Source organism: Podarcis gaigeae (assembly GCF_964106915.1).
Source record: "Podarcis gaigeae genome assembly, chromosome: 13".
NCBI lineage: Eukaryota > Metazoa > Chordata > Lepidosauria > Squamata > Lacertidae > Podarcis > Podarcis gaigeae.
The window spans coordinates 2,692,815-2,707,251 of record NC_139689.1 but is presented as its reverse complement, the minus strand read 5'-3'; the positions used below and the strand labels follow the sequence as shown (position 1 = coordinate 2,707,251).

Sequence of the window (14,437 nt, the reverse complement as noted above, 5' to 3'; positions counted from 1 at the left end):
TAAATATTTGCAGACTCCACGCACACCAGCTTTGAGAGGGGTAGTATGTCTACAAAAGGAACGTGTCCCCCCCCAAAAAAAATTTTTGCAAAGGGGGTAGGAACAATTTTCCTTTTTTGCAAAGAACCCCCCTTGGGGGCGGGAATTTGAAGTGCGAAATTCTACATAAGAATAATTTTTAAAACCTTGCAAAACTACTGGGGAGGGGGGTCCCCCGAAGGCGCGCCCCCCCCGTCTGATGAGAGATGGGGAGGATGAATTGGGGGTCCTGCGACTTGGACCCCGCGCGGGGCTCGGCTGCTAGAACGAACTCGTGAGAGGGGCGGGGCCGCCGGGAGGCACGCGCGGAACACGCGGGAAGCCCGCGCACGTGTGAACGCGCCCAAGGGCTCCGTGCACGGAGGTGCAGCAGCGACAACAAAAGTAAATGCTATTGCTTGCTGCTCCTGCTGCTGCTGTTGTAGTTGTTAACAATAATAAAAAAGATGTACGCAATATCGTCGTTACCTTTCCCATATTTTTTTTTTAAATTTGTTTGCTGATTTTGGACAATACTAATTGAAAAAGCTCAGACGTAGTAGAAGTGTGAGATGATCAGAACCAGCCGAACTTGAAACATGGGAAAATGATAATTTGGCAGAATATTCTGATTATTCGATATGTTGGAGGTTGGAGGATGGATGGCGGCTAATGGATTGAGGTTGAATCCTGACAAGACAGAAGTACTGTTTTTGGGGGACAGGAGGCGGGCAGGTGTGGAGGATTCCCTGGTCCTGAATGGGGTGACTGTGCCCCTGAAGGACCAGGTGCGCAGCTTGGGAGTCATTTTGGACTCACAGCTGTCCATGGAGGTGCAGGTTAACTCTGTGTCCAGGGCAGCGGTCTCCCAGCTCCATCTGGTACGCAGGATGAGACCCTCCCTGCCCGCGGACTGTCTCGCCAGAGTGGTGCATGCTCTAGTTATCTCCCGCTTGGACTACTGCAACGCGCTCTACGTGGGGCTACCTTTGAAGGTGACCCGGAAACTGCAACTAATCCAGAATGCGGCAGCTAGACTGGGGACTGGGAGTGGCCGCCGGACCACATAACACCGGTTCTGAGAGATCTGCACTGGCTCCCAGTACGTTTCCGAGCACGATTCAAAGTGTTGGTGCTGACCTTTAAAGCCCTAAACGGCCTCGGTCCTGTATACCTGAAGGAGCGTCTCCACCCCCATTGTTCAGCCCGGACACTGAGGTCCAGCTCCGAGGGCCTTCTGGCGGTTCCCTCATTGCGAGAAGTGAGGCTACAGGGAACCAGACAGAGGGCCTTCTCGGTAGTGGCGCCCGCCCTGTGGAACGCCCTCCCATCAGATGTCAAAGAGATAAAGAATTACCTGATGTTCAGAAGACATCTTAAGGCAGCCCTGTTCAGGGAAGTTTTTAATATGTAATGCTGTACTGTTTTTAACACTGATTGGGAGCCGCCCAGAGTGGCTGGGGAAACTCAGCCAGATGGGCGGGGTATAAATAATAAATTATTATTATTATTATTATTATTATTATTATTATTATGTATGATTTGGAATCGGATTGGATTGTTAAAGTGGAAAATTTAATAAAAATAAATTTGGAAAAAAAGAAAAAGCTCAGATGTATACAGAGCTGGAAAGTCACTGTGGCTAGAATGCCGGATTAGGACCTGGCAGAGACACGGGTTCAAATTCCGCTCGTGGCTACGAAGCTACCAGTCGCTGCTTCTTGGCCTAACCTCCCTGGCAGGGACGTTGGGGTTGGGATTAAATGATGGGGGGGACCATCTATGCCACTTTGAGCTTTGGGGGTGTCTTCCAAGCCTGCGATTGCTTTGCTGAAAGCAGCAGCGGGCACCTCCAGCCCCATAAATCATAATAATACAGTGGTACCTCAAGTTAAGTACTTAATTCGTTTCGGAGGTCCGTTCTTAACCTGAAACTGTTCTTAGCCTGAAGCACCACTTTAGCTAATGGGGCCTCCCGCTGCCTTGCGATTTCTGTTCTCATCCTGAAGCAAAGTTCTTAACCTGAAACACTATTTCTGGGTTAGCAGAGTCTGTAATCTGAAGCGACCGTAACCCGAGGTACCGCTGTACACAGTTTTGTCTGCAAAACGCAGCCTTAATCCAAAATTATTCCTCAAGGTGCATCGATATCGGTTCCTGTTAATTCCGACACGCCCGATGGCTCTCCCCCGGGGCGCCACCCAAGGCCCCAAAAAGCAAAACCGGCTCAAAATCTCACATAGGAAATCTCAACCTAGGCTGGTATTTCTGGGCAGCCACTCTGGTCGGCACTTCCTCGAGGTGGCCTCATTCTGCACCCCAAGCCACCTGCCCTCTCCAATTCCAGAGGTTCGAGAGGCAGGGCTTTCCAGAGAAAGGAGGTAAAGGTAAAGGGACCCCTGACCGTTAGGTCCAGTCGTGGCCGACTCTGGGGGTGCGGCGCTCATCTCGCTTTACTGGCTGAGGGAGCCGGCGTACAGCTTCCGGGTCATGTGGCCAGCAGGACTAAGCCGCTTCTGGCGAACCAGAGCAGCGCATGGAAACGCCGTTCACCTTCCCGCCGGAGTGGTACCTATTTATCTCCTTGCACTTTGACGTGCTTTCGAACTGCTAGGTGGGCAGGAGCAGGGACCGAGCAACGGGAGCTCACCCCGTCATTGCAGGGATTCGAACCGCCGACCTTCTGATCAGCAAGTCCTAGGCTCTGTGGTTTAGACCACAGTGCCACCTGCGTCCCATGTTGGTCTGCCATAGTCGAAAGAAATAAAACAATTCCTTCCAGTAACACCTTAGAGACCAACTAAGTTTGTTATTGGTATGAGCTTTTGTGTGCATGCACACTTCTTCAGATACACACAGAAGTTCATACCAATAACAAACTTAGTTAGTCTCTAAGGTGCTAATCGAAGGAATTGTTTTTTATTTTGTTAGCAAAAGGTAAAGGGACCCCTGACCGTTAGGTCCAGTCGTGGCCGACTCTGGGGTTGCGGCCCTCATCTCGCTTTACTGGCCGAGGGAGTCGGCGTACAGCTTCCGAGTCATGTGGCCAGCAGGACTAAGCCGCTTCTGGCGAACCAGAGCAGCGCACGGAAACGCCGTTTACCTTCCCGCCAGAGCAGTACCTATTTATCTACTTGCACTTTGAGGTGCTTTCGAACTGCTAGGTTGGCAGGAGCAGGGACCGAGCAACAGGAGCTCACCCCGTCGCGGGGATTCGAACCCCCGACCTTCTGATCGGCAAGTCCCAGGTTCTGTGGTTTAACCCACAGCGCCACCCGCATCCCTAGAGGAGGGAGAAGGCACCCCAAAGATGGCAAACTGAGCATCTCGCCCCCCCACTCTCCGTTCAGATTTTTTCTCATTTTCCCTCCCCCTCCATCTCCTTACTCCCCAAGGCACTTTTCAGAGTACAAAACAGCACCGGATTATCCAATAGGCAGAGCAAGCACATGTTCAGGGGACCAGGAAAAAAGGTGGATCCCCTCCACCTTTAAATTCTTTTATGATTTATATTCAATTTAACAAAACAAACCCCAAAACGTCACCATGGGAAAAAACCCACAAAATTTCAGACTTCCTTACCCTCCACGCCACACCCTCCTCCCATTTTTCCATTCTCTTTTTAAACACGAGACGAGCCTCCTGGATCAGGACCCTTGAGGCCAGAATCCTGTCCTCACAGGGGCCAACCAGATGCCCGTTATGGGGAACCGGCGAGCAGGACTCGAACCCAGCGCTCTCCCCTCCTAGCAGCCATGAACAGCCTCATCCTCTTTATGCCACCCAAATTGGTGGCTGGAGGTTTAAGGAATCGATCTTAAATGTAGGCAGCCTGCTAAGTTTTGTAAAAAAAAAGAATACTTTTAAGAGACTTAGGTTTAGAATACTTTAAAGACACAGGCGTTTGTCTTTTTAGAAACAAGGAAAGAAAAATGGTTTACATCAGAGGTTCGCCTGTTTGGGGGAAAACCCTGGAAAGTGAAAACAGGTTGTTTTTTTTTCCTTTTAACTGCGCAATTAGGACGGCTTGCTATTTTACCCCTAAAATTACGATAGTAAAAAGTAAACGTAAAATTAATTCACAGCACTCTGCTTTCCGTAGTGACCCCTGTGAGACTGCGGAACGTAATGCTGGGCTGTGTGTGTATCTCTTATATACATTAAAAACGGAAGGCTGTCGTCGTATATTTATTTCATAAATTTTGCATACTGCTTTATTGTAGGGGAAAACCCTCAGAGTGGTTTACAAAACAGATAAAACAATATAATTATCGCTCAATGTTTACAACCACAAGTTAAAACGTTCAGAGAGCTAAAACCACAACAGAATAGACTGCAAAACTCATAGGCAAACTCGGCCCTCCAGATGTTTTGGGACTACGACTCCCATTATCCCTAGCTAAAAGGACCAGTGGTCAGGGATGATGGGAATTGTAGTCTCAAAACATCGGGAGGGCAATCTGGTAGATCAGGAATCAGCAAACCTTTTCAGCAGGGGGCCGGTCCACTGTCCCTCAGACCTTCTGTGGGGCTGGACTATATTTTTTGGGGGGAAATGAATGAATTCCTATGACCCACAAATAACCCAGAGATGCATTTTAAACAGAAGCACACATTCTGCTCATGTAAAAACACCAGGCAGGCCCCACAAATAACTCAGAGATGCATTTTAAATAAAAGCACATATTGTACTCATGTAAAAACATGCTGATTTCCGGACCATCCGCGGGCCGGATTTAGAAAGCGATTGGGCCGGATCCGGTCCCCGGGCCTTAGTTTGCCTACCCATGTGGTAGTAGATCCCTTTCAGCAATCGTGCTGCAGCATTCTGCACCGACGGCAGCTTCTGGATCAAGCACGAGGGATGCCCCAGGGAGAGCACATTGCGGTAGTCTAACTTTAAAGTAACCAGCGCATGAACTACTGCGGCCAGGCTCTCTCTCGGTGGCAGCCAAACTGACTGCAATATGGAGGGGGTCAAGATGCAAACTGTTTAATGGGGAAGGGGGAACTTCAGAACCAGCTGGCTGGGAACTGATGGGAGTTGTAGTGATTGGTTCAAAATTGGGAAAGGAGTAGACAAGGCTGTATATTGTCTCCCTGCTTATTTAACTTATATGCAGAATTCATCATGCGAAAGGCTGGGCTGGATGAATCCCTAACCGGAATTATGATCGCCAGAAGAAATATCAACAACCTCAGATATGCAGATGACACAACCTTGATGGCAGAAAGTGAGGAGGAATTAAAGAACCTTTTATTGAGGGTGAAAGAGGAGAGCGCAAAAAGCTCAAAATCAAAAAAACGAAGATCATGGCCACTGGTCCCATCACCTTTCTTGGGCTCCATGATCACTGCAGGTGGTGACAGCAGCCACGAAATTAAGAGACGCCTGCTTCTTGGGAGGAAAGCAATGACAAACCTAGACAGCATCTTAAAAAGCAGAGACATCACCTTGCCAACAAAGGTCTGTATAGTTAAAGCTCTGGTTTTCCCAGTAGTGATGTATGGAAGTGAGAGCTGGCCCATCAAGAAGGCTGATCGCCAAAGAGTGGAAGCTTTTGAATTCTGGTGCTGGAGGAGACTCTGGAGAGTCCCCTGGACTGCAAGAAGACCAAACCTCTCCATTCTTAAGGACATTAGCCCTGAGTGCTCACCGGAAGGACAGATCCTGAAGTTGAGGCTCCAAGACTTTGACCACCCCATGAGAAGAGAAGACTCCCTGGGAAAGACCCTGATGTTGGGAGAGATGGAGGGCACAAGGAGAAGGGGACGACGGAGGACGAGATGGTGGGACAGTGTTCTCGAGGCTGCCAACATGAGTTTGACCAAACTGTGGGAGGCAGTGGAAGACAGGAGTGCCTGGCGTGCTCTGGTCCAGGGGGTCACGAAGAGGCGGACACGACTAAACAACTAAACAACCTGGTGGGTGCCAGCTTGGTGCATTTCCCCTCGGTGCAATATGTGTGTGTGGGGGGGTTATTTATGCGCCTCCTCCCATTTCTCTGTGTGCCACCATTCTCCGAAGCCCTGACTCCTAAGGGGGAGTCTACATGGGTCGAATTTAAAAAAGAAATAAATTGTAATTTCTGCTGCTCTCGTGCATGGGAAAGCTTCCACCTCGGAAAGAGATTAGGGGAGAAAATTTACCCTATGGTTTCGGGGACACAGGGAGGGTGGATGCGGAAAGTCTAACTAATTTTTTAAAATATAATTTAGTTATAATAATTAGTTATCATTCATACAACAAAACTTCACATCTTATACAATCTTTTTGGACTTCCATCAGCCCCTCTGATGGTCTTCCGTTCTTATCACTTATTGTGCATTTCTTAAATTCCTATTGCCTTTAATTATCTTAACTAACCGTCCCCCTTGTTACCTTTCTTTGCAATATTTCAAATAGTCCACCTTACAAAACCTACAAGCATAATATGATCATCACAATTACTCTCCAAATAGTCCATAAATTTATGCCAGTCTTCTGTGAATCTCTGGTCCCGCAGATTTCAAATTCTTCCTGTTCATTTATCTAATTCTGCATAGTCCATCAATTTCATCCTCCATTCTTCTTTTGTCAGTAATTCTTCTTGTTTCCAATTTTGTGCCAATAATATTCTTGCTGCCGTCATTGCATATAGAAATCATTTACAATGCTTTCTCTTTATATCATCTCCTACAATGCCACAGAAAGCCTAGCTAAAAGAGTTGGCAGAGCAATGTGGGCCAGAAACTTTGGAAAGCGGTTCTGCCGAAAGTGCTCGCCTGGGGGGACGAAGGTGCCCACGGAAAAACCAGTGCAAAAGAATAATAATAAACCGCCCTCTTGTTGTTTTTCACTGCCCAGCCTTGTGAAGAGTCACATTTTCGGTTGGCGCAACCAAGGCCCTGCCCTGATAGGAACTTTGGAAGCTGCCTGCTGTGCCCATTTCGCAGCTCCTGACAACTGAGGCAAGAGATCGAGGGCGACCGTGTGGGAACCAGCGGGGGAGGCTTGGCTGCGAACCACAAGGCTGGCACCTTGCCTATCTAAAAATATATCTGTGTACCTGGCAGAGCAGCATTGCAGCTGACACGTCCGCAAGCTTTGTACGAGGCGAGGGGAGGGACCCTGGGGTCATCTAGTCCAACCCGCTGCAATCGCACAAATGTTGCTCAGGTACCTATCTAAGAGGCACCCTGTCCGTCCATCCGTCTGTCCCCCCAGAAAGCAGAGATATGGGGACTCCGGGGGGGCGGGATGTGTAGGTCAGCAGCAAGGGGGCAGCGGCAGAACTAGGCCTCTGACCCGGGAGAGGCTGGATTTCATCTCGTTTCCTGCTTGGCTCCAGCCATCCTGAATGAAACAATTCCCTGCCCTTTCCTTTCTGGCAGCAGCCGACAGAACTGGGCCGAGAAGATGATGAAGGCGGAAATGCAGTTTTTTTTGGGGGGGGGAGAGATTGTGTCTGTGCTGGCAAGGGAGACACGCAGACACAGGAGCTGGAGGGGAGGCGAAAACCAGCCGTTCTTTCGGAAGGCAGTGTGGCGCAATGGTTAGAGCACCGGGCGGGGAGCTGGGTTCGAATCCCCGCTCAGCCATGAAGCGCAGTGGGCCGATCTCTTAGCCTCACCCACCTCACAGGGTTGCCGTGAGGACGAAATGGGGGGGGGGGGAATAAAACCTCAAACGGCACCTTGAGATCATTGGGAGATAAAATTGGTAGGACTGAAAATAGTGTTTGTTTGTGCTGGCTTTTATATTGGACTGGACGAAGCGAATATTAGTTTTATATAGCGGAGAGACGAAAGAATCGGACGTCATTTACTTTCTGGATCTTATTTTTCTTTCTCTTTTAACCTCTTCTCTACTCTTCTTTCTTTCTTTTATTTCTCTGTTCCTTTCTCCTCCTCCCCTTTTTATTTTATTTTTATCGCCTCTAGATCAAAGTCTTAGTTTTTTGTTTTATCTTTCTTTAGGCACATAAATTTGGTATATAAACTTTGTATACATGTTGGAAATTATATTATAGCATGCCCTGTAATGTAATATGATAATATATACATATGAGACATAACAATTTTAATAAAAAGAAAAGAAAAAAAGTATTAGTTTGGATTTTTCTTTTAAAAAGGGGAAAGATATGAAGTTTTGTATTTTTCCTCTAATAAACCTTAAGAATTTTTTTTTTAAAGGAAGAAAAGCTAGTATATAAATGTGATAAACAATAAAAAACAAATTTATTTAATAAATATCCCACGGCCTAGAGAGGAATCGGGGATTGAGTCTGGCATTCAGACCCGCAGAAGGACATCGGAAGGGCCTGCTAGATGAGGCCAATGATTGGTGTCCATCATCGCTGCCCCTTGTGGCAGGGAGTTCCACAGCTCCCGCTGCCTCCGTTGTGGCTGGCAGCCCTTGATCTTCTCCATGATTTTGCCTGATCCTCTTCTAAAGCCATCTGAAAATTGGTGGCCAGCAAGCATTCAGTTACGAGAAGAGGACTTTCCTCTCTCCACTTTCTCCAGGCCAGGCTTAATCTCATAAACTTCCACCATTGTGGCCTCTTACTCATCCTTTCCCTGAGCTTAAAAGCCCCGAGCACTGCCTCCTTTTCTCAAAGGGGAAGCCTTGGCCATTTGCCCTTTCCTAACGCCACAACAGGGACACGGGTGGCGCTGTGGGTTAAACCACAGAGCCTAGGACTTGCTGATCAGAAGGTCGGCGGTTCAAATCCCTGCAACAGGGTGAGCTCCCGTTGCTCGGTCCCTGCTCCAGCCCACCTAGCAGTTCAAAAGCACGTCAAAGTGCAAGTAGATAAATAGGTACCGCTCCGGCGGGAAAGTAAACGGCGTTTCCGTGCGCTGCTCTGGTTCGCCAGAAGCGGCTTAGTCATGCTGGCCACATGACCCGGAAGCTGAACGCCGGCTCCCTCGGCCAGTAAAGCGAGATGAGCGCCACAACCCCAGAGTCGGCCATGACTGGACCTAATGGTCAGGGGTCCCTTTACCTTTACCTTTAACACCACAATGCCCAGAGGACAATGGCCAGCAGTGGCCAGAAGATTGGAGAAGATCAGTCTACATCCCAATCCCAAAGAAGGGCAGTGCCAAAGAATGCTCCAACTACCACACAATTGCACTCATTTCACACGCTAGCAAGGTTATGCTTAAAATTCTGCAAGGCAGGCTCAAGCAGTATGTGGACCGAGAACTCCCAGAAGTGCAAGCGGGATTTAGAAGAGGCAGAGGAACCAGAGACCAAATTGCAAACATGCGCTGGATTATGGAGAAAGCTAGAGAGTTCCAGGAAGACATCTACTTCTGCTTCATTGACTATGCCAAAGCCTTTGACTGTGTCGACCACAGCAAACTATGGCAAGTTCTTAAAGAAATGGGAGTGCCTGATCACCTCATCTGTCTCCTGAGAAATCTCTATGTGGGACAAGAAGCTACAGTTAGAACTGGATATGGAACAACTGATTGGTTCAAAATTGGGAAAGGAGTACGACAAGGCTGTATATTGTCTCCCTGCTTATTCAACTTATATGCAGAATTCATCATGTGAAAGGCTGGGCTGGATGAATCCAAAGCCGGAATTAAGATTGCCGGAAGAAATATCAACAACCTCAGATATGCAGATGACACAACCTTGATGGCAGAAAGTGAGGAGGAATTAAAGAACCTTTTAATGAGGGTGAAAGAGGAGAGCGCAAAATATGGTCTGAAGCTCAACATGAAAAAAACGAAGATCATGGCCACTGGTCCCATCACCTCCTGGCAAATAGAAGGGGAAGAAATGGAGGCAGTGAGAGATTTTACTTTCTTGGGCTCCATGATCACTGCAGATGGTGACAGCAGTCACGAAATTAAAATATGCCTGCTTCTTGGGAGGAAAGCAATGACAAACCTAGACAGCATCTTAAAAAGCAGAGACATCACCTTGCCAACAAAGGTCCGTATAGTTAAAGCTCTGGTTTTCCCACTAGTGATGTATGGAAGTGAGAGCTGGACCATAAAGAAGGCTGATCGCTGAAGAACTGATGCTTTTGAATTCTGGTGCTGGAGGAGACTCTGGAGAGTCCCATGGACTGCAAGAAAATCAAACGTATCCATTCTTAAGGAAATCAGCCCTGAGTGCTCACCGGAAGGGCAGATCCTGAAGCTGAGGCTCCAAGACTTTGGCCACCTCATGAGAAGAGAAGACTCCCTGGAAAAGACCCTGATGTTGGGAAAGATGGAGGGCACAAGGAGAAGGGGACAACGGAGGACGAGATGGTGGGACAGTGTTCTCGAAGCTACCAGCATGAGTTTGACCAATCTGCGGGAGGCAGTGGAAGACAGGAGTGCCTGGCGTGCTCTGGTCCAGGGAGTCACGAAGAGGCGGACACGACTAAACGACTCAACAACAACAACAACAACAATTGAATAAAATTGCAAAAAAAAAAATTCACCCCCCAAAATGGCACCCACTATTATCACAGTACATTGGCAGTAGGTTGGCCAAGGCTCAGCTTCTGGAACTCTTTCTTGTGATGTAACAGGGTGAAAGCAGCTTTCCTCTGAGCACGTGCAAAGTTCACACCCACCCGCCTCCTGCTCCACTAAGCAACCACAACGAGCTTCAGGGAAAGCAATAATTAGCATTTATATAGTATCTCCTATGTGTTATCACACATGTCATCTTGCAATAGACACGTCTCGGTATTCCCAGGGCCTGTTTTTCGGGAATGTCTCATTCCTGTTTTCTCAGACGGAAGCTGGAGTGAGTTCCCAGCAGCAAAGGGAGGAGCGGAAAGAGGCTCACAGCTCACGCTTCTAACCATAAACTGCTGGGTCTCTTATCTATCTCAGTATCGTCTCTACACGGAACAAGATTCTAGTCATGGCTGCAAACAAACGAACCGGAGCGTTGCAAGTTGCCTTGGGGGTCAAACCTACACTGACCGGCAGCAGCGACTGTCCTGGGGATTCGAATCGGGGTCTCCCCCAGACCTACCTGCATCTTCAGGTAGGTCGGGCAGAGACCCCCAGTTCGAATTCTCTGGAAAGTCAGGGAGTGGACCTGGGCCCTTCTGCAAGCCAAGCAAGTGTTCTGCTACTGAGCCCTTGCCTAAAACAGAAGGTTGCCAAGTTTAGGGAATGGGTGAAATTTAATTAGTACCCCCCAATTTTCTCTTTAAGGAAGCTTTTAATGTTTGATGCATGAGGGTATTTTAATATTTTGTTGGAAGCCGCCGCGGGTGGCTGGGGAAGCCCAGCCAGATGGGCGGGGTATAAATAATAAATTACCGTATTTTTTGCTCTATAAGATTCACTTTTCCCCTCCTAAAAAGTAAGGGGAAATGTGTGTGCGTCTTATGGAGCGAATGCAGGCTGCGCAGCTATCCCAGGAGCCAGAACAGCAAGAGGGATTTCTGCTTTCACTGTGCAGTGATCCCTCTTGCTGTTCTGGCTTCTGAGATTCAGAATATTTTTTTTCTTGTTTTCCTCCTCCAAAAACTAGGTGCGTCTTGTGGTCTGGTGCGTCTTATAGAGCGAAAAATACGGTAATATTATTATTAATCTAAATTCAGCACCAGCAGGGGAAACCGAGGCTGAGAAGTGGGAAACCCCATTTCCCAAGGCCACATCCTAAGTCTGCGGCAGGTGCGGGACTCGAATCCAAGCCAATAGGTTCCCGGTTCTCAATCCTCCGAGCCGTTTCGGCTGTCGGCTAAGTGAAACTGCTGGCGAGCGCACAAATAAGTTGTGGCTTCTTTTCTGAAAGTAGAAGTCTCCTCCGATCACATCTGTGTGGCCATTCCTCTGTGGTGACTGGGCAGCACTCATTGCGTGCTCAGAGGCACTCTTGACTTTACCAGGGCCCCTGAAAACTGGCTCAGTGGCCAACCTGACCTCAAACGAAATTATTTATTTGGCCCGCTTATTCCACATACATCTTCATTCGCTTACGCGGTGGTTAGACTATATTGGACTTTGTCAAGCACTAGTGGGGTGTGCCTGCCTCTGCCTGGGAATGCTTAAAAACCTAAAAAAAAAAACTGTGATATTCGAATGGATAGTGCAATTTTTAAATTCGGACGCACCGAAAAACAAAAGCGCCAAAGTCGCTTTTGGTTCAAAATGGCGCTTGGCGTTGACGCGCCAACAAAATCTACCCCCTTCAGGAAAATTTGTTGGTGAGGTTTTGGTGAAAATAACTCAAGAGGCGGCCAAATTTATCCCAAAACAAGGGCAAAGTCACACCAAAGTGACGTTTGTCCGCCATCTTGATTCAAAATGGCAGCCGGCCAAAATACAGGAAAACCGCCGTTCCAAAATATAGAGAAAACTGGATCCAATTTGTTTTGTTGGGCCATTATGTGAGCCTTAATCCCGATTTCCTGTGTGGGGTGTTCACACACAATCCCGTTCACCTCACGAGATATCCAGGAGTGTTATGAGAGAGCGAGAAAAAAACTTTTCTCTACGCACTGAACACATTTCCTCCTCACTTCCTGAACAGCAAAAAACCCCACACCAGTTTCTTTTTTTTAAAAAAAAAATATGAATTTATTTAATCCACTTTAACTGCACACACTAAAAGTTTCTGGCGTGCGCTCAGACCCCTGGCGCAAAATGCGGCCATCCTATATCTCCGTCCCCCTGTAAACTGAATAATGGTGAATTATCCAGCCCGCTGGCCCCACAACCTCTTTCAGAGACCCCTCTCTGCCCTACAGAACTTGTCGGGGAAAAATCCAGCCTTTATGGAAGGTCAGCAGCCAGAAAAACTGTGGCCGGCTTGGCGGCATTTTGCTCTCCTCCCCGCTGCCCCCTGGGTTATCTGGCCTGGCCAGCTGCAATCGGCCTCCTGTGGGTCAGCCGTGGGTCAGGGAACAGAAGGGGCACTGCTAGCCTACGAAGACCAGAAACAAGCCATTTTTTGGGGGGGGGGAGATATCGCAATTGTTTCATGGGAACCAGAGGCGATTTAAAATAGCCAGCAGGGTGCTTCCTGCTGGAAAAAGGCACCGATTTTATAGAATTGTAGGGTGGAAAGGGACCCTCAAAGGTCATCCAGCCCAACCCTCCTCTTCCAACGGCAGGAACTTTTTACCCAATGTGATTCTCGAACCCACGGCCCTGAGATTATTAAGAGCCAAAAGCAAAAATGTTCAGAGATTTGTTGGGTTAGAAGAGGGTTCGCCAACAGGGTTCGCCACCCCCAGAGGCTCCGTACTACAACTCCCAACAGAGGGACGCCCAGTTGGCGAAGCCTGGATTAGAAAGAGGGTCGCACAGCTCTGGAGACCGGATTTCTGAACCCCCCCCCTTAGGAAGCGGAGTGGGGCTGCAGCTGCAATAATTTGACCTGTGAAGGCAAAAGGGGTGCCGGGTACTGGATTCGAGTCCTATGTAAGTTGCAGGGTGCCCGTTTTAAGAAGACATGTGGGGTAAAGGAGGGGTTTTTAGGGGACGCAGAGTCTGATTTCAATCACATTATCTAGAATAGACCCCCCCTCTTCTTCTTCCTCACCCCCCAAGAGGGGTGGACGGGGAGGTGGGTGTCCACACTGACTTTCAGCAGCCCATTCTATCTCCCCCCTCGCACCCGGATCCATTTCTCTGCTCTCGAGGGTCTTAAATATCATCCCGCAGAAAAGATAAATGGAGATATTAAAAACACGTAGGGATGCTCAACAGATGAAGACCATCTGGGACGGTGTTTTTTTGGGGGGTGGGCAAGCGACCCCCTCCTCTCCATCCGGGACCCATTTCTCTTTCCTGCCCCCAACAAACCACCCCACACTTTTCCATCCTGCCAGCAGGCCTCTTTCCGCCCCCCCCAAAACCTCGCACGCAAAGGGGTTCGCTATCGGTGCCCTTAAATCTTAATTGGGGGGGGGGTCTCCTTCCTCTTTTATCTCATATCAGGAAGTGGGGTGGGGGTCCAGGATCCCCTCCAAGTCCGGATGCGGGGTAGAAATTTATCGGGGTGATGTGGGGCAGAGTGGGGAGTGAAGGCCGGCCTAATTTGAAACAGGCTGTGTTTTTATGGAGTGCTCAAAACTAGCCAGTCGGAGACCGCCGTCTCCCCCCACCCTAAAAAAATTCCCCGAAAAGCGCTCAAAACACACACACCCCACCTCCGCCTTTCCTGGACATCGCTGTCTGGAATCAATTTGTGTCTCGAGTTATGAGGCCTACCCCAGTTTTCCCGGCGAAAGAGGCCTTAAAGGAAAATTGGGGGGATCTGAACAAACGGCAACAACCCCCCCCCCAAATCTCCCCATTTGTGTGGGTGCCATCGGGATTTAGGGTTGCTAGGCGCTGGACGGCACAGAAACTGACTCGGTAGAGTGCGAGGTTGAGGGTGGCGGGTTCGAGTTCCACGTCGGGCCAAAGATTCCTGGCTTGCAACGGGTTGGAATGGATGACCTTTGGAGGTCCCGTT

The 14,437-nt window shown here is 48.7% G+C and overlaps 1 protein-coding gene across 1 annotated transcript in view; it reads right to left on the bottom strand.

Annotated features, from left to right (window-relative positions):
• Nucleotides 1–343, bottom strand: part of EPHB4 (EPH receptor B4) — a 52,258-nt gene extending 51,915 nt beyond the window's left edge. The window contains exon 1 of the mRNA XM_083706604.1: nucleotides 186–343. The gene's annotated coding sequence lies outside the window, so the exon portion shown is untranslated. The remainder of the gene's footprint in view (nucleotides 1–185) is intronic.
• Nucleotides 344–14,437: the final 14,094 nt, after the last annotated feature.